Genomic DNA, 25,673 nt, shown 5'->3' on the forward strand with positions numbered 1-25,673 from the left:
TTTGCCGTCCTCAGCTCATGAGACTTGAGATGGGTAGCTTGATTTGCTGAGGAAATGCGGGATGACAGATTCAACTCTGGAGTCAAACATAGCCCGGAACTATCGCCTTAAACTGAGTTTTAAGCCTGGTGCCGATAAAAAGAAAGAAATTAGCCTTAGATCGGGCAAGCCGTTTGACGGGGGAAAATGAGACCCCCTAGGCCAGCTAGGTGGTCGCTGGATGCTGTGCAGACATCAGCAGCTGTTCATTTCATGCCCTCACGTCTCCTCGTTAGTATAGTGGTCAGTATCCCCGCCTGTCACGCGGGAGACCGGGGTTCAATTCCCCGACGGGGAGGTTAAACCTCTTCTGGATTTTTTTTAGTTCTTGACAAATATTCTTGAAGATTAGGCTGAGTCAAGTAGGGAATGGGTGCCAAGAACTGACTCTTTAAGAAAAAAGCACCGGCAACGCTAGTCATCGTGCAATATTTGTGCACAATTGCTTACATTAGGCGGCCGGTCCACTTTATTGAGTCCCCCTCAGCACCATTTAGTGCTCCTGTTGTCTGCGAAGTCCAAATTGTAACCCTGAATCAGTTCCTCTTCTGACCCTTTGTATCATGTTACATGACGAGTAATGATCACCTGTTAGCTTTATCCCTAATTATAACTCTCACTCTTTCCCTGCATCTAACCCTAGCTCTAATCCCATCATTAACCTCGGTCCGGGCACACGCGTGAACCCTTACTCTCATCTCAGCCTCTCCTGGTGATACATCACACCTGGGATCGTTTGCTCCCTGTGGGCTGTGGGAAATTTGCTACCAGCACGCCCTGGAAGTGGGGCTCATTCCGCTGCAACGGGAGGTCTTCCCAGGACGCGTCACAGCTCAACGCAAGAGCTCCTGGGTTTCGAAGGCTCTTGCAGCAAGCCTTCACAAAGCAGCAGGGAGCGCCGTTCCAGATGGGAAACTTGAGACTGGATGTCCAGAAAAGCAAGACGTCAGAAGCGAAACCTTTTTCCTGCAGGGTGTGGCATACCATCCGCTTGCTCATTGCGACAGAGGTGGCACTAATGAAGGAAGAGGTCAACGTTACGTTCTTCTTTAAAATGCAAGGCCAGGAAAAGTGGCAGCGGTGGGATTCGAACCCACGCCTCCGAAGAGACTGGAGCCTTAATCCAGCGCCTTAGACCGCTCGGCCACGCTACCTCCCTGCTAGTCGCCGAAAGCGGAACTTGACCCGTTGCCCGGCCCGCTTTAGTGCTTTGCCTTTTCTCCTTGGAAAGTCTGGAGACAGGCAGTGGAAGGGCAGGCAAACTGTCAGGTGCGCAGAGGAGGGGAGACCATGAGGCAAGGTGGGAGATGGGGGCAAGAAGTGAGAAAAAAACTAATCGCAAGCTAGGGCAGGATTCGGAAAGTGAAGCCGAAAAGGGGCTTAGCATGCAGCCCAGGGGTTTCTTTGACTGTCCTAAGCCCACAGGGACTTTGCCGTCCTCAGCTCATGAGACTTGAGATGGGTAGCTTGATTTGCTGAGGAAATGCGGGATGACAGATTCAACTCTGGAGTCAAACATAGCCCGGAACTATCGCCTTAAACTGAGTTTTAAGCCTGGTGCCGATAAAAAGAAAGAAATTAGCCTTAGATCGGGCAAGCCGTTTGACGGGGGAAAATGAGACCCCCTAGGCCATCTAGGTGGTCGCTGGATGCTGTGCAGACATCAGCAGCTGTTCATTTCGTGCCCTCACGTCTCCTCGTTAGTATAGTGGTCAGTATCCCCGCCTGTCACGCGGGAGACCGGGGTTCAATTCCCCGACGGGGAGGTTAAACCTTTTCTGGATTTTTTTTAGTTCTTGACAAATATTCTTGAAGATTAGGCTGAGTCAAGTAGGGAATGGGTGCCAAGAACTGACTCTTTAAGAAAAAAGCACCGGCAACGCTAGTCATCGTACAATATTTGTGCACAATTGCTTACATTAGGCGGCCGGTCCACTTTATTGAGTCCCCCTCAGCACCATTTAGTGCTCCTGTTGTCTGCGAAGTCCAAATTGTAACCCTGAATCAGTTCCTCTTCTGACCCTTTGTATCATGTTACATGACGAGTAATGATCACCTGTTAGCTTTATCCCTAATTATAACTCTCACTCTTTCCCTGCATCTAACCCTAGCTCTAATCCCATCATTAACCTCGGTCCGGGCACACGCGTGAACCCCTACTCTCATCTCAGCCTCTCCTGGTGATACATCACACCTGGGATCGTTTGCTCCCTGTGGGCTGTGGGAAATTTGCTACCAGCACGCCCTGGAAGTGGGGCTCATTCCGCTGCAACGGGAGGTCTTCCCAGGACGCGTCACAGCTCAACGCAAGAGCTCCTGGGTTTCGAAGGCTCTTGCAGCAAGCCTTCACAAAGCAGCAGGGAGCGCCGTTCCAGATGGGAAACTTGAGACTGGATGTCCAGAAAAGCAAGACGTCAGAAACGAAACCTTTTTCCTGCAGGGTGTGGCATACCATCCGCTTGCTCATTGCGACAGAGGTGGCACTAATGAAGGAAGAGGTCAACGTTACGTTTTTCTTTAAAATGCAAGGCCAGGAAAAGTGGCAGCGGTGGGATTTGAACCCACGCCTCCGAAGAGACTGGAGCCTTAATCCAGCGCCTTATACCGCTCGGCCACGCTACCTCCCTACTAGTTGCCGAAAGCGGAACTTGACCCGTTGCCCGGCCCGCTTTAGTGCTTTGCCTTTTCTCCTTGGAAAGTCTGGAGACAGGCAGTGGAAGGGCAGGCAAACTGTCAGGTGCGCAGAGGAGGGGAGACCATGAGGCAAGGTGGGAGATGGTGGCAAGAAGTGAGAAAAAAACTAATCGCAAGCTAGGGCAGGATTCGGAAAGTGAAGCCGAAAAGGGGCTTAGCATGCAGCCCAGGGGTTTCTTTGACTGTCCTAAGCCCACAGGGACTTTGCCGTCCTCAGCTCATGAGACTTGAGATGGGTAGCTTGATTTGCTGAGGAAATGCGGGATGACAGATTCAACTCTGGAGTCAAACATAGCCCGGAACTATCGCCTTAAACTGAGTTTTAAGCCTGGTGCCGATAAAAAGAAAGAAATTAGCCTTAGATCGGGCAAGCCGTTTGACGGGGGAAAATGAGACCCCCCTAGGCCAGCTAGGTGGTCGCTGGATGCTGTGCAGACATCAGCAGCTGTTCATTTCATGCCCTCACGTCTCCTCGTTAGTATAGTGGTCAGTATCCCCGCCTGTCACGCGGGAGACCGGGGTTCAATTCCCCGACGGGGAGGTTAAACCTTTTCTGGATTTTTTTTAGTTCTTGACAAATATTCTTGAAGATTAGGCTGAGTCAAGTAGGGAATGGGTGCCAAGAACTGACTCTTTAAGAAAAAAGCACCGGCAACGCTAGTCATCGTACAATATTTGTGCACAATTGCTTACATTAGGCGGCCGGTCCACTTTATTGAGTCCCCCTCAGCACCATTTAGTGCTCCTGTTGTCTGCGAAGTCCAAATTGTAACCCTGAATCAGTTCCTCTTCTGACCCTTTGTATCATGTTACATGACGAGTAATGATCACCTGTTAGCTTTATCCCTAATTATAACTCTCACTCTTTCCCTGCATCTAACCCTAGCTCTAATCCCATCATTAACCTCGGTCCGGGCACACGCGTGAACCCCTACTCTCATCTCAGCCTCTCCTGGTGATACATCACACCTGGGATCGTTTGCTCCCTGTGGGCTGTGGGAAATTTGCTACCAGCACGCCCTGGAAGTGGGGCTCATTCCGCTGCAACGGGAGGTCTTCCCAGGACGCGTCACAGCTCAACGCAAGAGCTCCTGGGTTTCGAAGGCTCTTGCAGCAAGCCTTCACAAAGCAGCAGGGAGCGCCGTTCCAGATGGGAAACTTGAGACTGGATGTCCAGAAAAGCAAGACGTCAGAAGCGAAACCTTTTTCCTGCAGGGTGTGGCATACCATCCGCTTGCTCATTGCGACAGAGGTGGCACTAATGAAGGAAGAGGTCAACGTTACGTTCTTCTTTAAAATGCAAGGCCAGGAAAAGTGGCAGCGGTGGGATTTGAACCCACGCCTCCGAAGAGACTGGAGCCTTAATCCAGCGCCTTAGACCGCTCGGCCACGCTACCTCCCTGCTAGTCGCCGAAAGCGGAACTTGACCCGTTGCCCGGCCCGCTTTAGTGCTTTGCCTTTTCTCCTTGGAAAGTCTGGAGACAGGCAGTGGAAGGGCAGGCAAACTGTCAGGTGCGCAGAGGAGGGGAGACCATGAGGCAAGGTGGGAGATGGGGGCAAGAAGTGAGAAAAAAACTAATCGCAAGCTAGGGCAGGATTCGGAAAGTGAAGCCGAAAAGGGGCTTAGCATGCAGCCCAGGGGTTTCTTTGACTGTCCTAAGCCCACAGGGACTTTGCCGTCCTCAGCTCATGAGACTTGAGATGGGTAGCTTGATTTGCTGAGGAAATGCGGGATGACAGATTCAACTCTGGAGTCAAACATAGCCCGGAACTATCGCCTTAAACTGAGTTTTAAGCCTGGTGCCGATAAAAAGAAAGAAATTAGCCTTAGATCGGGCAAGCCGTTTGACGGGGGAAAATGAGACCCCCTAGGCCAGCTAGGTGGTCGCTGGATGCTGTGCAGACATCAGCAGCTGTTCATTTCATGCCCTCACGTCTCCTCGTTAGTATAGTGGTCAGTATCCCCGCCTGTCACCCGGGAGACCGGGGTTCTTCTGGATTTTTTTTAGTTCTTGACAAATATTCTTGAAGATTAGGCTGAGTCAAGTAGGGAATGGGTGCCAAGAACTGACTCTTTAAGAAAAAAGCACCGGCAACGCTAGTCATCGTACAATATTTGTGCACAATTGCTTACATTAGGCGGCCGGTCCACTTTATTGAGTCCCCCTCAGCACCATTTAGTGCTCCTGTTGTCTGCGAAGTCCAAATTGTAACCCTGAATCAGTTCCTCTTCTGACCCTTTGTATCATGTTACATGACGAGTAATGATCACCTGTTAGCTTTATCCCTAATTATAACTCTCACTCTTTCCCTGCATCTAACCCTAGCTCTAATCCCATCATTAACCTCGGTCCGGGCACACGCGTGAACCCCTACTCTCATCTCAGCCTCTCCTGGTGATACATCACACCTGGGATCGTTTGCTCCCTGTGGGCTGTGGGAAATTTGCTACCAGCACGCCCTGGAAGTGGGGCTCATTCCGCTGCAACGGGAGGTCTTCCCAGGACGCGTCACAGCTCAACGCAAGAGCTCCTGGGTTTCGAAGGCTCTTGCAGCAAGCCTTCACAAAGCAGCAGGGAGCGCCGTTCCAGATGGGAAACTTGAGACTGGATGTCCAGAAAAGCAAGACGTCAGAAGCGAAACCTTTTTCCTGCAGGGTGTGGCATACCATCCGCTTGCTCATTGCGACAGAGGTGGCACTAATGAAGGAAGAGGTCAACGTTACGTTCTTCTTTAAAATGCAAGGCCAGGAAAAGTGGCAGCGGTGGGATTTGAACCCACGCCTCCGAAGAGCCTGGAGCCTTAATCCAGCGCCTTAGACCGCTCGGCCACGCTACCTCCCTGCTAGTTGCCGAAAGCGGAACTTGACCCGTTGCCCGGCCCGCTTTAGTGCTTTGCCTTTTCTCCTTGGAAAGTCTGGAGACAGGCAGTGGAAGGGCAGGCAAACTGTCAGGTGCGCAGAGGAGGGGAGACCATGAGGCAAGGTGGGAGATGGGGGCAAGAAGTGAGAAAAAAACTAATCGCAAGCTAGGGCAGGATTCGGAAAGTGAAGCCGAAAAGGGGCTTAGCATGCAGCCCAGGGGTTTCTTTGACTGTCCTAAGCCCACAGGGACTTTGCCGTCCTCAGCTCATGAGACTTGAGATGGGTAGCTTGATTTGCTGAGGAAATGCGGGATGACAGATTCAACTCTGGAGTCAAACATAGCCCGGAACTATCGCCTTAAACTGAGTTTTAAGCCTGGTGCCGATAAAAAGAAAGAAATTAGCCTTAGATCGGGCAAGCCGTTTGACGGGGGAAAATGAGACCCCCTAGGCCAGCTAGGTGGTCGCTGGATGCTGTGCAGACATCAGCAGCTGTTCATTTCATGCCCTCACGTCTCCTCGTTAGTATAGTGGTCAGTATCCCCGCCTGTCACGCGGGAGACCGGGGTTCAATTCCCCGACGGGGAGGTTAAACCTCTTCTGGATTTTTTTTAGTTCTTGACAAATATTCTTGAAGATTAGGCTGAGTCAAGTAGGGAATGGGTGCCAAGAACTGACTCTTTAAGAAAAAAGCACCGGCAACGCTAGTCATCGTGCAATATTTGTGCACAATTGCTTACATTAGGCGGCCGGTCCACTTTATTGAGTCCCCCTCAGCACCATTTAGTGCTCCTGTTGTCTGCGAAGTCCAAATTGTAACCCTGAATCAGTTCCTCTTCTGACCCTTTGTATCATGTTACATGACGAGTAATGATCACCTGTTAGCTTTATCCCTAATTATAACTCTCACTCTTTCCCTGCATCTAACCCTAGCTCTAATCCCATCATTAACCTCGGTCCGGGCACACGCGTGAACCCTTACTCTCATCTCAGCCTCTCCTGGTGATACATCACACCTGGGATCGTTTGCTCCCTGTGGGCTGTGGGAAATTTGCTACCAGCACGCCCTGGAAGTGGGGCTCATTCCGCTGCAACGGGAGGTCTTCCCAGGACGCGTCACAGCTCAACGCAAGAGCTCCTGGGTTTCGAAGGCTCTTGCAGCAAGCCTTCACAAAGCAGCAGGGAGCGCCGTTCCAGATGGGAAACTTGAGACTGGATGTCCAGAAAAGCAAGACGTCAGAAGCGAAACCTTTTTCCTGCAGGGTGTGGCATACCATCCGCTTGCTCATTGCGACAGAGGTGGCACTAATGAAGGAAGAGGTCAACGTTACGTTCTTCTTTAAAATGCAAGGCCAGGAAAAGTGGCAGCGGTGGGATTTGAACCCACGCCTCCGAAGAGACTGGAGCCTTAATCCAGCGCCTTAGACCGCTCGGCCACGCTACCTCCCTGCTAGTCGCCGAAAGCGGAACTTGACCCGTTGCCCGGCCCGCTTTAGTGCTTTGCCTTTTCTCCTTGGAAAGTCTGGAGACAGGCAGTGGAAGGGCAGGCAAACTGTCAGGTGCGCAGAGGAGGGGAGACCATGAGGCAAGGTGGGAGATGGGGGCAAGAAGTGAGAAAAAAACTAATCGCAAGCTAGGGCAGGATTCGGAAAGTGAAGCCGAAAAGGGGCTTAGCATGCAGCCCAGGGGTTTCTTTGACTGTCCTAAGCCCACAGGGACTTTGCCGTCCTCAGCTCATGAGACTTGAGATGGGTAGCTTGATTTGCTGAGGAAATGCGGGATGACAGATTCAACTCTGGAGTCAAACATAGCCCGGAACTATCGCCTTAAACTGAGTTTTAAGCCTGGTGCCGATAAAAAGAAAGAAATTAGCCTTAGATCGGGCAAGCCGTTTGACGGGGGAAAATGAGACCCCCTAGGCCATCTAGGTGGTCGCTGGATGCTGTGCAGACATCAGCAGCTGTTCATTTCGTGCCCTCACGTCTCCTCGTTAGTATAGTGGTCAGTATCCCCGCCTGTCACGCGGGAGACCGGGGTTCAATTCCCCGACGGGGAGGTTAAACCTTTTCTGGATTTTTTTTAGTTCTTGACAAATATTCTTGAAGATTAGGCTGAGTCAAGTAGGGAATGGGTGCCAAGAACTGACTCTTTAAGAAAAAAGCACCGGCAACGCTAGTCATCGTACAATATTTGTGCACAATTGCTTACATTAGGCGGCCGGTCCACTTTATTGAGTCCCCCTCAGCACCATTTAGTGCTCCTGTTGTCTGCGAAGTCCAAATTGTAACCCTGAATCAGTTCCTCTTCTGACCCTTTGTATCATGTTACATGACGAGTAATGATCACCTGTTAGCTTTATCCCTAATTATAACTCTCACTCTTTCCCTGCATCTAACCCTAGCTCTAATCCCATCATTAACCTCGGTCCGGGCACACGCGTGAACCCTTACTCTCATCTCAGCCTCTCCTGGTGATACATCACACCTGGGATCGTTTGCTCCCTGTGGGCTGTGGGAAATTTGCTACCAGCACGCCCTGGAAGTGGGGCTCATTCCGCTGCAACGGGAGGTCTTCCCAGGACGCGTCACAGCTCAACGCAAGAGCTCCTGGGTTTCGAAGGCTCTTGCAGCAAGCCTTCACAAAGCAGCAGGGAGCGCCGTTCCAGATGGGAAACTTGAGACTGGATGTCCAGAAAAGCAAGACGTCAGAAGCGAAACCTTTTTCCTGCAGGGTGTGGCATACCATCCGCTTGCTCATTGCGACAGAGGTGGCACTAATGAAGGAAGAGGTCAACGTTACGTTCTTCTTTAAAATGCAAGGCCAGGAAAAGTGGCAGCGGTGGGATTTGAACCCACGCCTCCGAAGAGACTGGAGCCTTAATCCAGCGCCTTAGACCGCTCGGCCACGCTACCTCCCTGCTAGTCGCCGAAAGCGGAACTTGACCCGTTGCCCGGCCCGCTTTAGTGCTTTGCCTTTTCTCCTTGGAAAGTCTGGAGACAGGCAGTGGAAGGGCAGGCAAACTGTCAGGTGCGCAGAGGAGGGGAGACCATGAGGCAAGGTGGGAGATGGGGGCAAGAAGTGAGAAAAAAACTAATCGCAAGCTAGGGCAGGATTCGGAAAGTGAAGCCGAAAAGGGGCTTAGCATGCAGCCCAGGGGTTTCTTTGACTGTCCTAAGCCCACAGGGACTTTGCCGTCCTCAGCTCATGAGACTTGAGATGGGTAGCTTGATTTGCTGAGGAAATGCGGGATGACAGATTCAACTCTGGAGTCAAACATAGCCCGGAACTATCGCCTGAAACTGAGTTTTAAGCCTGGTGCCGATAAAAAGAAAGAAATTAGCCTTAGATCGGGCAAGCCGTTTGACGGGGGAAAATGAGACCCCCTAGGCCATCTAGGTGGTCGCTGGATGCTGTGCAGACATCAGCAGCTGTTCATTTCGTGCCCTCACGTCTCCTCGTTAGTATAGTGGTCAGTATCCCCGCCTGTCACGCGGGAGACCGGGGTTCAATTCCCCGACGGGGAGGTTAAACCTTTTCTGGATTTTTTTTAGTTCTTGACAAATATTCTTGAAGATTAGGCTGAGTCAAGTAGGGAATGGGTGCCAAGAACTGACTCTTTAAGAAAAAAGCACCGGCAACGCTAGTCATCGTACAATATTTGTGCACAATTGCTTACATTAGGCGGCCGGTCCACTTTATTGAGTCCCCCTCAGCACCATTTAGTGCTCCTGTTGTCTGCGAAGTCCAAATTGTAACCCTGAATCAGTTCCTCTTCTGACCCTTTGTATCATGTTACATGACGAGTAATGATCACCTGTTAGCTTTATCCCTAATTATAACTCTCACTCTTTCCCTGCATCTAACCCTAGCTCTAATCCCATCATTAACCTCGGTCCGGGCACACGCGTGAACCCCTACTCTCATCTCAGCCTCTCCTGGTGATACATCACACCTGGGATCGTTTGCTCCCTGTGGGCTGTGGGAAATTTGCTACCAGCACGCCCTGGAAGTGGGGCTCATTCCGCTGCAACGGGAGGTCTTCCCAGGACGCGTCACAGCTCAACGCAAGAGCTCCTGGGTTTCGAAGGCTCTTGCAGCAAGCCTTCACAAAGCAGCAGGGAGCGCCGTTCCAGATGGGAAACTTGAGACTGGATGTCCAGAAAATCAAGACGTCAGAAACGAAACCTTTTTCCTGCAGGGTGTGGCATACCATCCGCTTGCTCATTGCGACAGAGGTGGCACTAATGAAGGAAGAGGTCAACGTTACGTTCTTCTTTAAAATGCAAGGCCAGGAAAAGTGGCAGCGGTGGGATTTGAACCCACGCCTCCGAAGAGACTGGAGCCTTAATCCAGCGCCTTATACCGCTCGGCCACGCTACCTCCCTACTAGTTGCCGAAAGCGGAACTTGACCCGTTGCCCGGCCCGCTTTAGTGCTTTGCCTTTTCTCCTTGGAAAGTCTGGAGACAGGCAGTGGAAGGGCAGGCAAACTGTCAGGTGCGCAGAGGAGGGGAGACCATGAGGCAAGGTGGGAGATGGGGGCAAGAAGTGAGAAAAAAACTAATCGCAAGCTAGGGCAGGATTTGGAAAGTGAAGCCGAAAAGGGGCTTAGCATGCAGCCCAGGGGTTTCTTTGACTGTCCTAAGCCCACAGGGACTTTGCCGTCCTCAGCTCATGAGACTTGAGATGGGTAGCTTGATTTGCTGAGGAAATGCGGGATGACAGATTCAACTCTGGAGTCAAACATAGCCCGGAACTATCGCCTTAAACTGAGTTTTAAGCCTGGTGCCGATAAAAAGAAAGAAATTAGCCTTAGATCGGGCAAGCCGTTTGACGGGGGAAAATGAGACCCCCCTAGGCCAGCTAGGTGGTCGCTGGATGCTGTGCAGACATCAGCAGCTGTTCATTTCATGCCCTCACGTCTCCTCGTTAGTATAGTGGTCAGTATCCCCGCCTGTCACGCGGGAGACCGGGGTTCAATTCCCCGACGGGGAGGTTAAACCTTTTCTGGATTTTTTTTAGTTCTTGACAAATATTCTTGAAGATTAGGCTGAGTCAAGTAGGGAATGGGTGCCAAGAACTGACTCTTTAAGAAAAAAGCACCGGCAACGCTAGTCATCGTACAATATTTGTGCACAATTGCTTACATTAGGCGGCCGGTCCACTTTATTGAGTCCCCCTCAGCACCATTTAGTGCTCCTGTTGTCTGCGAAGTCCAAATTGTAACCCTGAATCAGTTCCTCTTCTGACCCTTTGTATCATGTTACATGACGAGTAATGATCACCTGTTAGCTTTATCCCTAATTATAACTCTCACTCTTTCCCTGCATCTAACCCTAGCTCTAATCCCATCATTAACCTCGGTCCGGGCACACGCGTGAACCCTTACTCTCATCTCAGCCTCTCCTGGTGATACATCACACCTGGGATCGTTTGCTCCCTGTGGGCTGTGGGAAATTTGCTACCAGCACGCCCTGGAAGTGGGGCTCATTCCGCTGCAACGGGAGGTCTTCCCAGGACGCGTCACAGCTCAACGCAAGAGCTCCTGGGTTTCGAAGGCTCTTGCAGCAAGCCTTCACAAAGCAGCAGGGAGCGCCGTTCCAGATGGGAAACTTGAGACTGGATGTCCAGAAAAGCAAGACGTCAGAAGCGAAACCTTTTTCCTGCAGGGTGTGGCATACCATCCGCTTGCTCATTGCGACAGAGGTGGCACTAATGAAGGAAGAGGTCAACGTTACGTTCTTCTTTAAAATGCAAGGCCAGGAAAAGTGGCAGCGGTGGGATTTGAACCCACGCCTCCGAAGAGACTGGAGCCTTAATCCAGCGCCTTAGACCGCTCGGCCACGCTACCTCCCTGCTAGTTGCCGAAAGCGGAACTTGACCCGTTGCCCGGCCCGCTTTAGTGCTTTGCCTTTTCTCCTTGGAAAGTCTGGAGACAGGCAGTGGAAGGGCAGGCAAACTGTCAGGTGCGCAGAGGAGGGGAGACCATGAGGCAAGGTGGGAGATGGGGGCAAGAAGTGAGAAAAAAACTAATCGCAAGCTAGGGCAGGATTCGGAAAGTGAAGCCGAAAAGGGGCTTAGCATGCAGCCCAGGGGTTTCTTTGACTGTCCTAAGCCCACAGGGACTTTGCCGTCCTCAGCTCATGAGACTTGAGATGGGTAGCTTGATTTGCTGAGGAAATGCGGGATGACAGATTCAACTCTGGAGTCAAACATAGCCCGGAACTATCGCCTTAAACTGAGTTTTAAGCCTGGTGCCGATAAAAAGAAAGAAATTAGCCTTAGATCGGGCAAGCCGTTTGACGGGGGAAAATGAGACCCCCTAGGCCAGCTAGGTGGTCGCTGGATGCTGTGCAGACATCAGCAGCTGTTCATTTCATGCCCTCACGTCTCCTCGTTAGTATAGTGGTCAGTATCCCCGCCTGTCACGCGGGAGACCGGGGTTCAATTCCCCGACGGGGAGGTTAAACCTCTTCTGGATTTTTTTTAGTTCTTGACAAATATTCTTGAAGATTAGGCTGAGTCAAGTAGGGAATGGGTGCCAAGAACTGACTCTTTAAGAAAAAAGCACCGGCAACGCTAGTCATCGTGCAATATTTGTGCACAATTGCTTACATTAGGCGGCCGGTCCACTTTATTGAGTCCCCCTCAGCACCATTTAGTGCTCCTGTTGTCTGCGAAGTCCAAATTGTAACCCTGAATCAGTTCCTCTTCTGACCCTTTGTATCATGTTACATGACGAGTAATGATCACCTGTTAGCTTTATCCCTAATTATAACTCTCACTCTTTCCCTGCATCTAACCCTAGCTCTAATCCCATCATTAACCTCGGTCCGGGCACACGCGTGAACCCTTACTCTCATCTCAGCCTCTCCTGGTGATACATCACACCTGGGATCGTTTGCTCCCTGTGGGCTGTGGGAAATTTGCTACCAGCACGCCCTGGAAGTGGGGCTCATTCCGCTGCAACGGGAGGTCTTCCCAGGACGCGTCACAGCTCAACGCAAGAGCTCCTGGGTTTCGAAGGCTCTTGCAGCAAGCCTTCACAAAGCAGCAGGGAGCGCCGTTCCAGATGGGAAACTTGAGACTGGATGTCCAGAAAAGCAAGACGTCAGAAGCGAAACCTTTTTCCTGCAGGGTGTGGCATACCATCCGCTTGCTCATTGCGACAGAGGTGGCACTAATGAAGGAAGAGGTCAACGTTACGTTCTTCTTTAAAATGCAAGGCCAGGAAAAGTGGCAGCGGTGGGATTCGAACCCACGCCTCCGAAGAGACTGGAGCCTTAATCCAGCGCCTTAGACCGCTCGGCCACGCTACCTCCCTGCTAGTCGCCGAAAGCGGAACTTGACCCGTTGCCCGGCCCGCTTTAGTGCTTTGCCTTTTCTCCTTGGAAAGTCTGGAGACAGGCAGTGGAAGGGCAGGCAAACTGTCAGGTGCGCAGAGGAGGGGAGACCATGAGGCAAGGTGGGAGATGGGGGCAAGAAGTGAGAAAAAAACTAATCGCAAGCTAGGGCAGGATTCGGAAAGTGAAGCCGAAAAGGGGCTTAGCATGCAGCCCAGGGGTTTCTTTGACTGTCCTAAGCCCACAGGGACTTTGCCGTCCTCAGCTCATGAGACTTGAGATGGGTAGCTTGATTTGCTGAGGAAATGCGGGATGACAGATTCAACTCTGGAGTCAAACATAGCCCGGAACTATCGCCTTAAACTGAGTTTTAAGCCTGGTGCCGATAAAAAGAAAGAAATTAGCCTTAGATCGGGCAAGCCGTTTGACGGGGGAAAATGAGACCCCCTAGGCCATCTAGGTGGTCGCTGGATGCTGTGCAGACATCAGCAGCTGTTCATTTCGTGCCCTCACGTCTCCTCGTTAGTATAGTGGTCAGTATCCCCGCCTGTCACGCGGGAGACCGGGGTTCAATTCCCCGACGGGGAGGTTAAACCTTTTCTGGATTTTTTTTAGTTCTTGACAAATATTCTTGAAGATTAGGCTGAGTCAAGTAGGGAATGGGTGCCAAGAACTGACTCTTTAAGAAAAAAGCACCGGCAACGCTAGTCATCGTACAATATTTGTGCACAATTGCTTACATTAGGCGGCCGGTCCACTTTATTGAGTCCCCCTCAGCACCATTTAGTGCTCCTGTTGTCTGCGAAGTCCAAATTGTAACCCTGAATCAGTTCCTCTTCTGACCCTTTGTATCATGTTACATGACGAGTAATGATCACCTGTTAGCTTTATCCCTAATTATAACTCTCACTCTTTCCCTGCATCTAACCCTAGCTCTAATCCCATCATTAACCTCGGTCCGGGCACACGCGTGAACCCCTACTCTCATCTCAGCCTCTCCTGGTGATACATCACACCTGGGATCGTTTGCTCCCTGTGGGCTGTGGGAAATTTGCTACCAGCACGCCCTGGAAGTGGGGCTCATTCCGCTGCAACGGGAGGTCTTCCCAGGACGCGTCACAGCTCAACGCAAGAGCTCCTGGGTTTCGAAGGCTCTTGCAGCAAGCCTTCACAAAGCAGCAGGGAGCGCCGTTCCAGATGGGAAACTTGAGACTGGATGTCCAGAAAAGCAAGACGTCAGAAACGAAACCTTTTTCCTGCAGGGTGTGGCATACCATCCGCTTGCTCATTGCGACAGAGGTGGCACTAATGAAGGAAGAGGTCAACGTTACGTTTTTCTTTAAAATGCAAGGCCAGGAAAAGTGGCAGCGGTGGGATTTGAACCCACGCCTCCGAAGAGACTGGAGCCTTAATCCAGCGCCTTATACCGCTCGGCCACGCTACCTCCCTACTAGTTGCCGAAAGCGGAACTTGACCCGTTGCCCGGCCCGCTTTAGTGCTTTGCCTTTTCTCCTTGGAAAGTCTGGAGACAGGCAGTGGAAGGGCAGGCAAACTGTCAGGTGCGCAGAGGAGGGGAGACCATGAGGCAAGGTGGGAGATGGGGGCAAGAAGTGAGAAAAAAACTAATCGCAAGCTAGGGCAGGATTTGGAAAGTGAAGCCGAAAAGGGGCTTAGCATGCAGCCCAGGGGTTTCTTTGACTGTCCTAAGCCCACAGGGACTTTGCCATCCTCAACTCATGAGACTTGAGATGGGTAGCTTGATTTGCTGAGGAAATGCGGGATGACAGATTCAACTCTGGAGTCAAACATAGCCCGGAACTATCGCCTTAAACTGAGTTTTAAGCCTGGTGCCGATAAAAAGAAAGAAATTAGCCTTAGATCGGGCAAGCCGTTTGACGGGGGAAAATGAGACCCCCCTAGGCCAGCTAGGTGGTCGCTGGATGCTGTGCAGACATCAGCAGCTGTTCATTTCATGCCCTCACGTCTCCTCGTTAGTATAGTGGTCAGTATCCCCGCCTGTCACGCGGGAGACCGGGGTTCAATTCCCCGACGGGGAGGTTAAACCTTTTCTGGATTTTTTTTAGTTCTTGACAAATATTCTTGAAGATTAGGCTGAGTCAAGTAGGGAATGGGTGCCAAGAACTGACTCTTTAAGAAAAAAGCACCGGCAACGCTAGTCATCGTACAATATTTGTGCACAATTGCTTACATTAGGCGGCCGGTCCACTTTATTGAGTCCCCCTCAGCACCATTTAGTGCTCCTGTTGTCTGCGAAGTCCAAATTGTAACCCTGAATCAGTTCCTCTTCTGACCCTTTGTATCATGTTACATGACGAGTAATGATCACCTGTTAGCTTTATCCCTAATTATAACTCTCACTCTTTCCCTGCATCTAACCCTAGCTCTAATCCCATCATTAACCTCGGTCCGGGCACACGCGTGAACCCCTACTCTCATCTCAGCCTCTCCTGGTGATACATCACACCTGGGATCGTTTGCTCCCTGTGGGCTGTGGGAAATTTGCTACCAGCACGCCCTGGAAGTGGGGCTCATTCCGCTGCAACGGGAGGTCTTCCCAGGACGCGTCACAGCTCAACGCAAGAGCTCCTGGGTTTCGAAGGCTCTTGCAGCAAGCCTTCACAAAGCAGCAGGGAGCGCCGTTCCAGATGGGAAACTTGAGACTGGATGTCCAGAAAAGCAAGACGTCAGAAGCGAAACCTTTTTCCTGCAGGGTGTGGCATACCATCCGCTTGCTCATTGCGACAGAGGTGGCACTAATGAAGGAAGAGGTCAACGTTACGTTCTTCTTTAAAATGCAAGGCCAGGAAAAGTGGCAGCGGTGGGATTTGAACCCACGCCTCCGAAGAGACTGGAGCCTTAATCCAGCGCCTTAGACCGCTCGGCCACGCTACCTCCCTGCTAGTCGCCGAAAGCGGAACTTGACCCGTTGCCCGGCCCGCTTTAGTGCTTTGCCTTTTCTCCTTGGAAAGTCTGGAGACAGGCAGTGGAAGGGCAGGCAAACTGTCAGGTGCGCAGAGGAGGGGAGACCATGAGGCAAGGTGGGAGATGGGGGCAAGAAGTGAGAAAAAAACTAATCGCAAGCTAGGGCAGGATTCGGAAAGTGAAGCCGAAAAGGGGCTTAGCATGCAGCCCAGGGGTTTCTTTGACTGTCCTAAGCCCACAGGGACTTTGCCGTCCTCAGCTCATGAGACTTGAGATGGGTAGCTTGATTTGCTGAGGAAATGCGGGATGACAGATTCAACTCTGGAGTCAAACATAGCCCGGAACTATCGCCTTAAACTGAGTTTTAAGCCTGGTGCCGATAAAAAGAAAGAAATTAGCCTTAGATCGGGCAAGCCGTTTGACGGGGGAAAATGAGACCCCCTAGGCCAGCTAGGTGGTCGCTGGATGCTGTGCAGACATCAGCAGCTGTTCATTTCATGCCCTCACGTCTCCTCGTTAGTATAGTGGTCAGTATCCCCGCCTGTCACCCGGGAGACCGGGGTTCTTCTGGATTTTTTTTAGTTCTTGACAAATATTCTTGAAGATTAGGCTGAGTCAAGTAGGGAATGGGTGCCAAGAACTGACTCTTTAAGAAAAAAGCACCGGCAACGCTAGTCATCGTACAATATTTGTGCACAATTGCTTACATTAGGCGGCCGGTCCACTTTATTGAGTCCCCCTCAGCACCATTTAGTGCTCCTGTTGTCTGCGAAGTCCAAATTGTAACCCTGAATCAGTTCCTCTTCTGACCCTTTGTATCATGTTACATGACGAGTAATGATCACCTGTTAGCTTTATCCCTAATTATAACTCTCACTCTTTCCCTGCATCTAACCCTAGCTCTAATCCCATCATTAACCTCGGTCCGGGCACACGCGTGAACCCCTACTCTCATCTCAGCCTCTCCTGGTGATACATCACACCTGGGATCGTTTGCTCCCTGTGGGCTGTGGGAAATTTGCTACCAGCACGCCCTGGAAGTGGGGCTCATTCCGCTGCAACGGGAGGTCTTCCCAGGACGCGTCACAGCTCAACGCAAGAGCTCCTGGGTTTCGAAGGCTCTTGCAGCAAGCCTTCACAAAGCAGCAGGGAGCGCCGTTCCAGATGGGAAACTTGAGACTGGATGTCCAGAAAAGCAAGACGTCAGAAGCGAAACCTTTTTCCTGCAGGGTGTGGCATACCATCCGCTTGCTCATTGCGACAGAGGTGGCACTAATGAAGGAAGAGGTCAACGTTACGTTCTTCTTTAAAATGCAAGGCCAGGAAAAGTGGCAGCGGTGGGATTTGAACCCACGCCTCCGAAGAGACTGGAGCCTTAATCCAGCGCCTTAGACCGCTCGGCCACGCTACCTCCCTGCTAGTCGCCGAAAGCGGAACTTGACCCGTTGCCCGGCCCGCTTTAGTGCTTTGCCTTTTCTCCTTGGAAAGTCTGGAGACAGGCAGTGGAAGGGCAGGCAAACTGTCAGGTGCGCAGAGGAGGGGAGACCATGAGGCAAGGTGGGAGATGGGGGCAAGAAGTGAGAAAAAAACTAATCGCAAGCTAGGGCAGGATTCGGAAAGTGAAGCCGAAAAGGGGCTTAGCATGCAGCCCAGGGGTTTCTTTGACTGTCCTAAGCCCACAGGGACTTTGCCGTCCTCAGCTCATGAGACTTGAGATGGGTAGCTTGATTTGCTGAGGAAATGCGGGATGACAGATTCAACTCTGGAGTCAAACATAGCCCGGAACTATCGCCTTAAACTGAGTTTTAAGCCTGGTGCCGATAAAAAGAAAGAAATTAGCCTTAGATCGGGCAAGCCGTTTGACGGGGGAAAATGAGACCCCCTAGGCCAGCTAGGTGGTCGCTGGATGCTGTGCAGACATCAGCAGCTGTTCATTTCATGCCCTCACGTCTCCTCGTTAGTATAGTGGTCAGTATCCCCGCCTGTCACCCGGGAGACCGGGGTTCTTCTGGATTTTTTTTAGTTCTTGACAAATATTCTTGAAGATTAGGCTGAGTCAAGTAGGGAATGGGTGCCAAGAACTGACTCTTTAAGAAAAAAGCACCGGCAACGCTAGTCATCGTACAATATTTGTGCACAATTGCTTACATTAGGCGGCCGGTCCACTTTATTGAGTCCCCCTCAGCACCATTTAGTGCTCCTGTTGTCTGCGAAGTCCAAATTGTAACCCTGAATCAGTTCCTCTTCTGACCCTTTGTATCATGTTACATGACGAGTAATGATCACCTGTTAGCTTTATCCCTAATTATAACTCTCACTCTTTCCCTGCATCTAACCCTAGCTCTAATCCCATCATTAACCTCGGTCCGGGCACACGCGTGAACCCCTACTCTCATCTCAGCCTCTCCTGGTGATACATCACACCTGGGATCGTTTGCTCCCTGTGGGCTGTGGGAAATTTGCTACCAGCACGCCCTGGAAGTGGGGCTCATTCCGCTGCAACGGGAGGTCTTCCCAGGACGCGTCACAGCTCAACGCAAGAGCTCCTGGGTTTCGAAGGCTCTTGCAGCAAGCCTTCACAAAGCAGCAGGGAGCGCCGTTCCAGATGGGAAACTTGAGACTGGATGTCCAGAAAAGCAAGACGTCAGAAGCGAAACCTTTTTCCTGCAGGGTGTGGCATACCATCCGCTTGCTCATTGCGACAGAGGTGGCACTAATGAAGGAAGAGGTCAACGTTACGTTCTTCTTTAAAATGCAAGGCCAGGAAAAGTGGCAGCGGTGGGATTTGAACCCACGCCTCCGAAGAGACTGGAGCCTTAATCCAGCGCCTTAGACCGCTCGGCCACGCTACCTCCCTGCTAGTTGCCGAAAGCGGAACTTGACCCGTTGCCCGGCCCGCTTTAGTGCTTTGCCTTTTCTCCTTGGAAAGTCTGGAGACAGGCAGTGGAAGGGCAGGCAAACTGTCAGGTGCGCAGAGGAGGGGAGACCATGAGGCAAGGTGGGAGATGGGGGCAAGAAGTGAGAAAAAAACTAATCGCAAGCTAGGGCAGGATTCGGAAAGTGAAGCCGAAAAGGGGCTTAGCATGCAGCCCAGGGGTTTCTTTGACTGTCCTAAGCCCACAGGGACTTTGCCGTCCTCAGCTCATGAGACTTGAGATGGGTAGCTTGATTTGCTGAGGAAATGCGGGATGACAGATTCAACTCTGGAGTCAAACATAGCCCGGAACTATCGCCTTAAACTGAGTTTTAAGCCTGGTGCCGATAAAAAGAAAGAAATTAGCCTTAGATCGGGCAAGCCGTTTGACGGGGGAAAATGAGACCCCCTAGGCCAGCTAGGTGGTCGCTGGATGCTGTGCAGACATCAGCAGCTGTTCATTTCATGCCCTCACGTCTCCTCGTTAGTATAGTGGTCAGTATCCCCGCCTGTCACGCGGGAGACCGGGGTTCAATTCCCCGACGGGGAGGTTAAACCTCTTCTGGATTTTTTTTAGTTCTTGACAAATATTCTTGAAGATTAGGCTGAGTCAAGTAGGGAATGGGTGCCAAGAACTGACTCTTTAAGAAAAAAGCACCGGCAACGCTAGTCATCGTGCAATATTTGTGCACAATTGCTTACATTAGGCGGCCGGTCCACTTTATTGAGTCCCCCTCAGCACCATTTAGTGCTCCTGTTGTCTGCGAAGTCCAAATTGTAACCCTGAATCAGTTCCTCTTCTGACCCTTTGTATCATGTTACATGACGAGTAATGATCACCTGTTAGCTTTATCCCTAATTATAACTCTCACTCTTTCCCTGCATCTAACCCTAGCTCTAATCCCATCATTAACCTCGGTCCGGGCACACGCGTGAACCCTTACTCTCATCTCAGCCTCTCCTGGTGATACATCACACCTGGGATCGTTTGCTCCCTGTGGGCTGTGGGAAATTTGCTACCAGCACGCCCTGGAAGTGGGGCTCATTCCGCTGCAACGGGAGGTCTTCCCAGGACGCGTCACAGCTCAACGCAAGAGCTCCTGGGTTTCGAAGGCTCTTGCAGCAAGCCTTCACAAAGCAGCAGGGAGCGCCGTTCCAGATGGGAAACTTGAGACTGGATGTCCAGAAAAGCAAGACGTCAGAAGCGAAACCTTTTTCCTGCAGGGTGTGGCATACCATCCGCTTGCTCATTGCGACAGAGGTGGCACTAATGAAGGAAGAGGTCAACGTTACGTTCTTCTTTAAAATGCAAGGCCAGGAAAAGTGGCAGCGGTGGGATTTGAACCCACGCCTCCGAAGAGACTGGAGCCTTAATCCAGCGCCTTAGACCGCTCGGCCACGCTACCTCCCTGCTAGTCGCCGAAAGCGGAACTTGACCCGTTGCCCGGCCCGCTTTAGTGCTTTGCCTTTTCTCCTTGGAAAGTCTGGAGACAGGCAGTGGAAGGGCAGGCAAACTGTCAGGTGCGCAGAGGAGGGGAGACCATGAGGCAAGGTGGGAGATGGGGGCAAGAAGTGAGAAAAAAACTAATCGCAAGCTAGGGCAGGATTCGGAAAGTGAAGCCGAAAAGGGGCTTAGCATGCAGCCCAGGGGTTTCTTTGACTGTCCTAAGCCCACAGGGACTTTGCCGTCCTCAGCTCATGAGACTTGAGATGGGTAGCTTGATTTGCTGAGGAAATGCGGGATGACAGATTCAACTCTGGAGTCAAACATAGCCCGGAACTATCGCCTTAAACTGAGTTTTAAGCCTGGTGCCGATAAAAAGAAAGAAATTAGCCTTAGATCGGGCAAGCCGTTTGACGGGGGAAAATGAGACCCCCTAGGCCATCTAGGTGGTCGCTGGATGCTGTGCAGACATCAGCAGCTGTTCATTTCGTGCCCTCACGTCTCCTCGTTAGTATAGTGGTCAGTATCCCCGCCTGTCACGCGGGAGACCGGGGTTCAATTCCCCGACGGGGAGGTTAAACCTTTTCTGGATTTTTTTTAGTTCTTGACAAATATTCTTGAAGATTAGGCTGAGTCAAGTAGGGAATGGGTGCCAAGAACTGACTCTTTAAGAAAAAAGCACCGGCAACGCTAGTCATCGTACAATATTTGTGCACAATTGCTTACATTAGGCGGCCGGTCCACTTTATTGAGTCCCCCTCAGCACCATTTAGTGCTCCTGTTGTCTGCGAAGTCCAAATTGTAACCCTGAATCAGTTCCTCTTCTGACCCTTTGTATCATGTTACATGACGAGTAATGATCACCTGTTAGCTTTATCCCTAATTATAACTCTCACTCTTTCCCTGCATCTAACCCTAGCTCTAATCCCATCATTAACCTCGGTCCGGGCACACGCGTGAACCCTTACTCTCATCTCAGCCTCTCCTGGTGATACATCACACCTGGGATCGTTTGCTCCCTGTGGGCTGTGGGAAATTTGCTACCAGCACGCCCTGGAAGTGGGGCTCATTCCGCTGCAACGGGAGGTCTTCCCAGGACGCGTCACAGCTCAACGCAAGAGCTCCTGGGTTTCGAAGGCTCTTGCAGCAAGCCTTCACAAAGCAGCAGGGAGCGCCGTTCCAGATGGGAAACTTGAGACTGGATGTCCAGAAAAGCAAGACGTCAGAAGCGAAACCTTTTTCCTGCAGGGTGTGGCATACCATCCGCTTGCTCATTGCGACAGAGGTGGCACTAATGAAGGAAGAGGTCAACGTTACGTTCTTCTTTAAAATGCAAGGCCAGGAAAAGTGGCAGCGGTGGGATTTGAACCCACGCCTCCGAAGAGACTGGAGCCTTAATCCAGCGCCTTAGACCGCTCGGCCACGCTACCTCCCTGCTAGTCGCCGAAAGCGGAACTTGACCCGTTGCCCGGCCCGCTTTAGTGCTTTGCCTTTTCTCCTTGGAAAGTCTGGAGACAGGCAGTGGAAGGGCAGGCAAACTGTCAGGTGCGCAGAGGAGGGGAGACCATGAGGCAAGGTGGGAGATGGGGGCAAGAAGTGAGAAAAAAACTAATCGCAAGCTAGGGCAGGATTCGGAAAGTGAAGCCGAAAAGGGGCTTAGCATGCAGCCCAGGGGTTTCTTTGACTGTCCTAAGCCCACAGGGACTTTGCCGTCCTCAGCTCATGAGACTTGAGATGGGTAGCTTGATTTGCTGAGGAAATGCGGGATGACAGATTCAACTCTGGAGTCAAACATAGCCCGGAACTATCGCCTGAAACTGAGTTTTAAGCCTGGTGCCGATAAAAAGAAAGAAATTAGCCTTAGATCGGGCAAGCCGTTTGACGGGGGAAAATGAGACCCCCTAGGCCATCTAGGTGGTCGCTGGATGCTGTGCAGACATCAGCAGCTGTTCATTTCGTGCCCTCACGTCTCCTCGTTAGTATAGTGGTCAGTATCCCCGCCTGTCACGCGGGAGACCGGGGTTCAATTCCCCGACGGGGAGGTTAAACCTTTTCTGGATTTTTTTTAGTTCTTGACAAATATTCTTGAAGATTAGGCTGAGTCAAGTAGGGAATGGGTGCCAAGAACTGACTCTTTAAGAAAAAAGCACCGGCAACGCTAGTCATCGTACAATATTTGTGCACAATTGCTTACATTAGGCGGCCGGTCCACTTTATTGAGTCCCCCTCAGCACCATTTAGTGCTCCTGTTGTCTGCGAAGTCCAAATTGTAACCCTGAATCAGTTCCTCTTCTGACCCTTTGTATCATGTTACATGACGAGTAATGATCACCTGTTAGCTTTATCCCTAATTATAACTCTCACTCTTTCCCTGCATCTAACCCTAGCTCTAATCCCATCATTAACCTCGGTCCGGGCACACGCGTGAACCCCTACTCTCATCTCAGCCTCTCCTGGTGATACATCACACCTGGGATCGTTTGCTCCCTGTGGGCTGTGGGAAATTTGCTACCAGCACGCCCTGGAAGTGGGGCTCATTCCGCTGCAACGGGAGGTCTTCCCAGGACGCGTCACAGCTCAACGCAAGAGCTCCTGGGTTTCGAAGGCTCTTGCAGCAAGCCTTCACAAAGCAGCAGGGAGCGCCGTTCCAGATGGGAAACTTGAGACTGGATGTCCAGAAAATCAAGACGTCAGAAACGAAACCTTTTTCCTGCAGGGTGTGGCATACCATCCGCTTGCTCATTGCGACAGAGGTGGCACTAATGAAGGAAGAGGTCAACGTTACGTTCTTCTTTAAAATGCAAGGCCAGGAAAAGTGGCAGCGGTGGGATTTGAACCCACGCCTCCGAAGAGACTGGAGCCTTAATCCAGCGCCTTATACCGCTCGGCCACGCTACCTCCCTACTAGTTGCCGAAAGCGGAACTTGACCCGTTGCCCGGCCCGCTTTAGTGCTTTGCCTTTTCTCCTTGGAAAGTCTGGAGACAGGCAGTGGAAGGGCAGGCAAACTGTCAGGTGCGCAGAGGAGGGGAGACCATGAGGCAAGGTGGGAGATGGGGGCAAGAAGTGAGAAAAAAACTAATCGCAAGCTAGGGCAGGATTTGGAAAGTGAAGCCGAAAAGGGGCTTAGCATGCAGCCCAGGGGTTTCTTTGACTGTCCTAAGCCCACAGGGACTTTGCCGTCCTCAGCTCATGAGACTTGAGATGGGTAGCTTGATTTGCTGAGGAAATGCGGGATGACAGATTCAACTCTGGAGTCAAACATAGCCCGGAACTATCGCCTTAAACTGAGTTTTAAGCCTGGTGCCGATAAAAAGAAAGAAATTAGCCTTAGATCGGGCAAGCCGTTTGACGGGGGAAAATGAGACCCCCCTAGGCCAGCTAGGTGGTCGCTGGATGCTGTGCAGACATCAGCAGCTGTTCATTTCATGCCCTCACGTCTCCTCGTTAGTATAGTGGTCAGTATCCCCGCCTGTCACGCGGGAGACCGGGGTTCAATTCCCCGACGGGGAGGTTAAACCTTTTCTGGATTTTTTTTAGTTCTTGACAAATATTCTTGAAGATTAGGCTGAGTCAAGTAGGGAATGGGTGCCAAGAACTGACTCTTTAAGAAAAAAGCACCGGCAACGCTAGTCATCGTACAATATTTGTGCACAATTGCTTACATTAGGCGGCCGGTCCACTTTATTGAGTCCCCCTCAGCACCATTTAGTGCTCCTGTTGTCTGCGAAGTCCAAATTGTAACCCTGAATCAGTTCCTCTTCTGACCCTTTGTATCATGTTACATGACGAGTAATGATCACCTGTTAGCTTTATCCCTAATTATAACTCTCACTCTTTCCCTGCATCTAACCCTAGCTCTAATCCCATCATTAACCTCGGTCCGGGCACACGCGTGAACCCTTACTCTCATCTCAGCCTCTCCTGGTGATACATCACACCTGGGATCGTTTGCTCCCTGTGGGCTGTGGGAAATTTGCTACCAGCACGCCCTGGAAGTGGGGCTCATTCCGCTGCAACGGGAGGTCTTCCCAGGACGCGTCACAGCTCAACGCAAGAGCTCCTGGGTTTCGAAGGCTCTTGCAGCAAGCCTTCACAAAGCAGCAGGGAGCGCCGTTCCAGATGGGAAACTTGAGACTGGATGTCCAGAAAAGCAAGACGTCAGAAGCGAAACCTTTTTCCTGCAGGGTGTGGCATACCATCCGCTTGCTCATTGCGACAGAGGTGGCACTAATGAAGGAAGAGGTCAACGTTACGTTCTTCTTTAAAATGCAAGGCCAGGAAAAGTGGCAGCGGTGGGATTTGAACCCACGCCTCCGAAGAGACTGGAGCCTTAATCCAGCGCCTTAGACCGCTCGGCCACGCTACCTCCCTGCTAGTCGCCGAAAGCGGAACTTGAACCGTTGCCCGGCCCGCTTTAGTGCTTTGCCTTTTCTCCTTGGAAAGTCTGGAGACAGGCAGTGGAAGGGCAGGCAAACTGTCAGGTGCGCAGAGGAGGGGAGACCATGAGGCAAGGTGGGAGATGGGGGCAAGAAGTGAGAAAAAAACTAATCGCAAGCTAGGGCAGGATTCGGAAAGTGAAGCCGAAAAGGGGCTTAGCATGCAGCCCAGGGGTTTCTTTGACTGTCCTAAGCCCACAGGGACTTTGCCGTCCTCAGCTCATGAGACTTGAGATGGGTAGCTTGATTTGCTGAGGAAATGCGGGATGACAGATTCAACTCTGGAGTCAAACATAGCCCGGAACTATCGCCTTAAACTGAGTTTTAAGCCTGGTGCCGATAAAAAGAAAGAAATTAGCCTTAGATCGGGCAAGCCGTTTGACGGGGGAAAATGAGACCCCCCTAGGCCAGCTAGGTGGTCGCTGGATGCTGTGCAGACATCAGCAGCTGTTCATTTCATGCCCTCACGTCTCCTCGTTAGTATAGTGGTCAGTATCGGGAGACCGGGGTTCAATTCCCCGACGGGGAGGTTAAACCTTTTCTGGATTTTTTTTAGTTCTTGACAAATATTCTTGAAGATTAGGCTGAGTCAAGTAGGGAATGGGTGCCAAGAACTGACTCTTTAAGAAAAAAGCACCGGCAACGCTAGTCATCGTACAATATTTGTGCACAATTGCTTACATTAGGCGGCCGGTCCACTTTATTGAGTCCCCCTCAGCACCATTTAGTGCTCCTGTTGTCTGCGAAGTCCAAATTGTAACCCTGAATCAGTTCCTCTTCTGACCCTTTGTATCATGTTACATGACGAGTAATGATCACCTGTTAGCTTTATCCCTAATTATAACTCTCACTCTTTCCCTGCATCTAACCCTAGCTCTAATCCCATCATTAACCTCGGTCCGGGCACACGCGTGAACCCCTACTCTCATCTCAGCCTCTCCTGGTGATACATCACACCTGGGATCGTTTGCTCCCTGTGGGCTGTGGGAAATTTGCTAC

General features: G+C 51.3%; 16 non-coding genes across 16 annotated transcripts; 14 read left to right on the forward strand and 2 right to left on the reverse strand.

The window, feature by feature from the left end:
• The first annotated feature begins 265 nt into the window (after positions 1–265).
• Positions 266–337, forward strand: TRNAD-GUC (transfer RNA aspartic acid (anticodon GUC)). Its single transcript has one exon. It is a non-coding gene; the product is annotated as a tRNA-Asp (tRNA).
• A 774-nt stretch (positions 338–1,111) lies between these two features.
• On the reverse strand, positions 1,112–1,193 carry TRNAL-AAG (transfer RNA leucine (anticodon AAG)). Its single transcript has one exon. It is a non-coding gene; the product is annotated as a tRNA-Leu (tRNA).
• Positions 1,194–1,733: 540 nt separating this feature from the next.
• TRNAD-GUC (transfer RNA aspartic acid (anticodon GUC)) lies at positions 1,734–1,805 on the forward strand. The gene has a single exon. It is a non-coding gene; the product is annotated as a tRNA-Asp (tRNA).
• Positions 1,806–3,202: 1,397 nt separating this feature from the next.
• TRNAD-GUC (transfer RNA aspartic acid (anticodon GUC)) lies at positions 3,203–3,274 on the forward strand. The gene has a single exon. It is a non-coding gene; the product is annotated as a tRNA-Asp (tRNA).
• A 2,837-nt stretch (positions 3,275–6,111) lies between these two features.
• Positions 6,112–6,183, forward strand: TRNAD-GUC (transfer RNA aspartic acid (anticodon GUC)). The gene has a single exon. It is a non-coding gene; the product is annotated as a tRNA-Asp (tRNA).
• A 1,396-nt stretch (positions 6,184–7,579) lies between these two features.
• On the forward strand, positions 7,580–7,651 carry TRNAD-GUC (transfer RNA aspartic acid (anticodon GUC)). The gene has a single exon. It is a non-coding gene; the product is annotated as a tRNA-Asp (tRNA).
• A 1,396-nt stretch (positions 7,652–9,047) lies between these two features.
• Positions 9,048–9,119, forward strand: TRNAD-GUC (transfer RNA aspartic acid (anticodon GUC)). Its single transcript has one exon. It is a non-coding gene; the product is annotated as a tRNA-Asp (tRNA).
• A 1,397-nt stretch (positions 9,120–10,516) lies between these two features.
• Positions 10,517–10,588, forward strand: TRNAD-GUC (transfer RNA aspartic acid (anticodon GUC)). Its single transcript has one exon. It is a non-coding gene; the product is annotated as a tRNA-Asp (tRNA).
• A 1,396-nt stretch (positions 10,589–11,984) lies between these two features.
• Positions 11,985–12,056, forward strand: TRNAD-GUC (transfer RNA aspartic acid (anticodon GUC)). The gene has a single exon. It is a non-coding gene; the product is annotated as a tRNA-Asp (tRNA).
• Positions 12,057–12,830: 774 nt separating this feature from the next.
• TRNAL-AAG (transfer RNA leucine (anticodon AAG)) lies at positions 12,831–12,912 on the reverse strand. Its single transcript has one exon. It is a non-coding gene; the product is annotated as a tRNA-Leu (tRNA).
• A 540-nt stretch (positions 12,913–13,452) lies between these two features.
• On the forward strand, positions 13,453–13,524 carry TRNAD-GUC (transfer RNA aspartic acid (anticodon GUC)). The gene has a single exon. It is a non-coding gene; the product is annotated as a tRNA-Asp (tRNA).
• A 1,397-nt stretch (positions 13,525–14,921) lies between these two features.
• TRNAD-GUC (transfer RNA aspartic acid (anticodon GUC)) lies at positions 14,922–14,993 on the forward strand. Its single transcript has one exon. It is a non-coding gene; the product is annotated as a tRNA-Asp (tRNA).
• Positions 14,994–19,271: 4,278 nt separating this feature from the next.
• On the forward strand, positions 19,272–19,343 carry TRNAD-GUC (transfer RNA aspartic acid (anticodon GUC)). The gene has a single exon. It is a non-coding gene; the product is annotated as a tRNA-Asp (tRNA).
• A 1,396-nt stretch (positions 19,344–20,739) lies between these two features.
• TRNAD-GUC (transfer RNA aspartic acid (anticodon GUC)) lies at positions 20,740–20,811 on the forward strand. The gene has a single exon. It is a non-coding gene; the product is annotated as a tRNA-Asp (tRNA).
• A 1,396-nt stretch (positions 20,812–22,207) lies between these two features.
• On the forward strand, positions 22,208–22,279 carry TRNAD-GUC (transfer RNA aspartic acid (anticodon GUC)). Its single transcript has one exon. It is a non-coding gene; the product is annotated as a tRNA-Asp (tRNA).
• Positions 22,280–23,676: 1,397 nt separating this feature from the next.
• Positions 23,677–23,748, forward strand: TRNAD-GUC (transfer RNA aspartic acid (anticodon GUC)). Its single transcript has one exon. It is a non-coding gene; the product is annotated as a tRNA-Asp (tRNA).
• Positions 23,749–25,673: the final 1,925 nt, after the last annotated feature.

The sequence above is a fragment of the Ambystoma mexicanum genome, chromosome 1p, assembly GCF_040938575.1.
Source record: "Ambystoma mexicanum isolate Mex_15411 chromosome 1p, UKY_AmexF1_1, whole genome shotgun sequence".
Taxonomy (NCBI): domain Eukaryota; kingdom Metazoa; phylum Chordata; class Amphibia; order Caudata; family Ambystomatidae; genus Ambystoma; species Ambystoma mexicanum.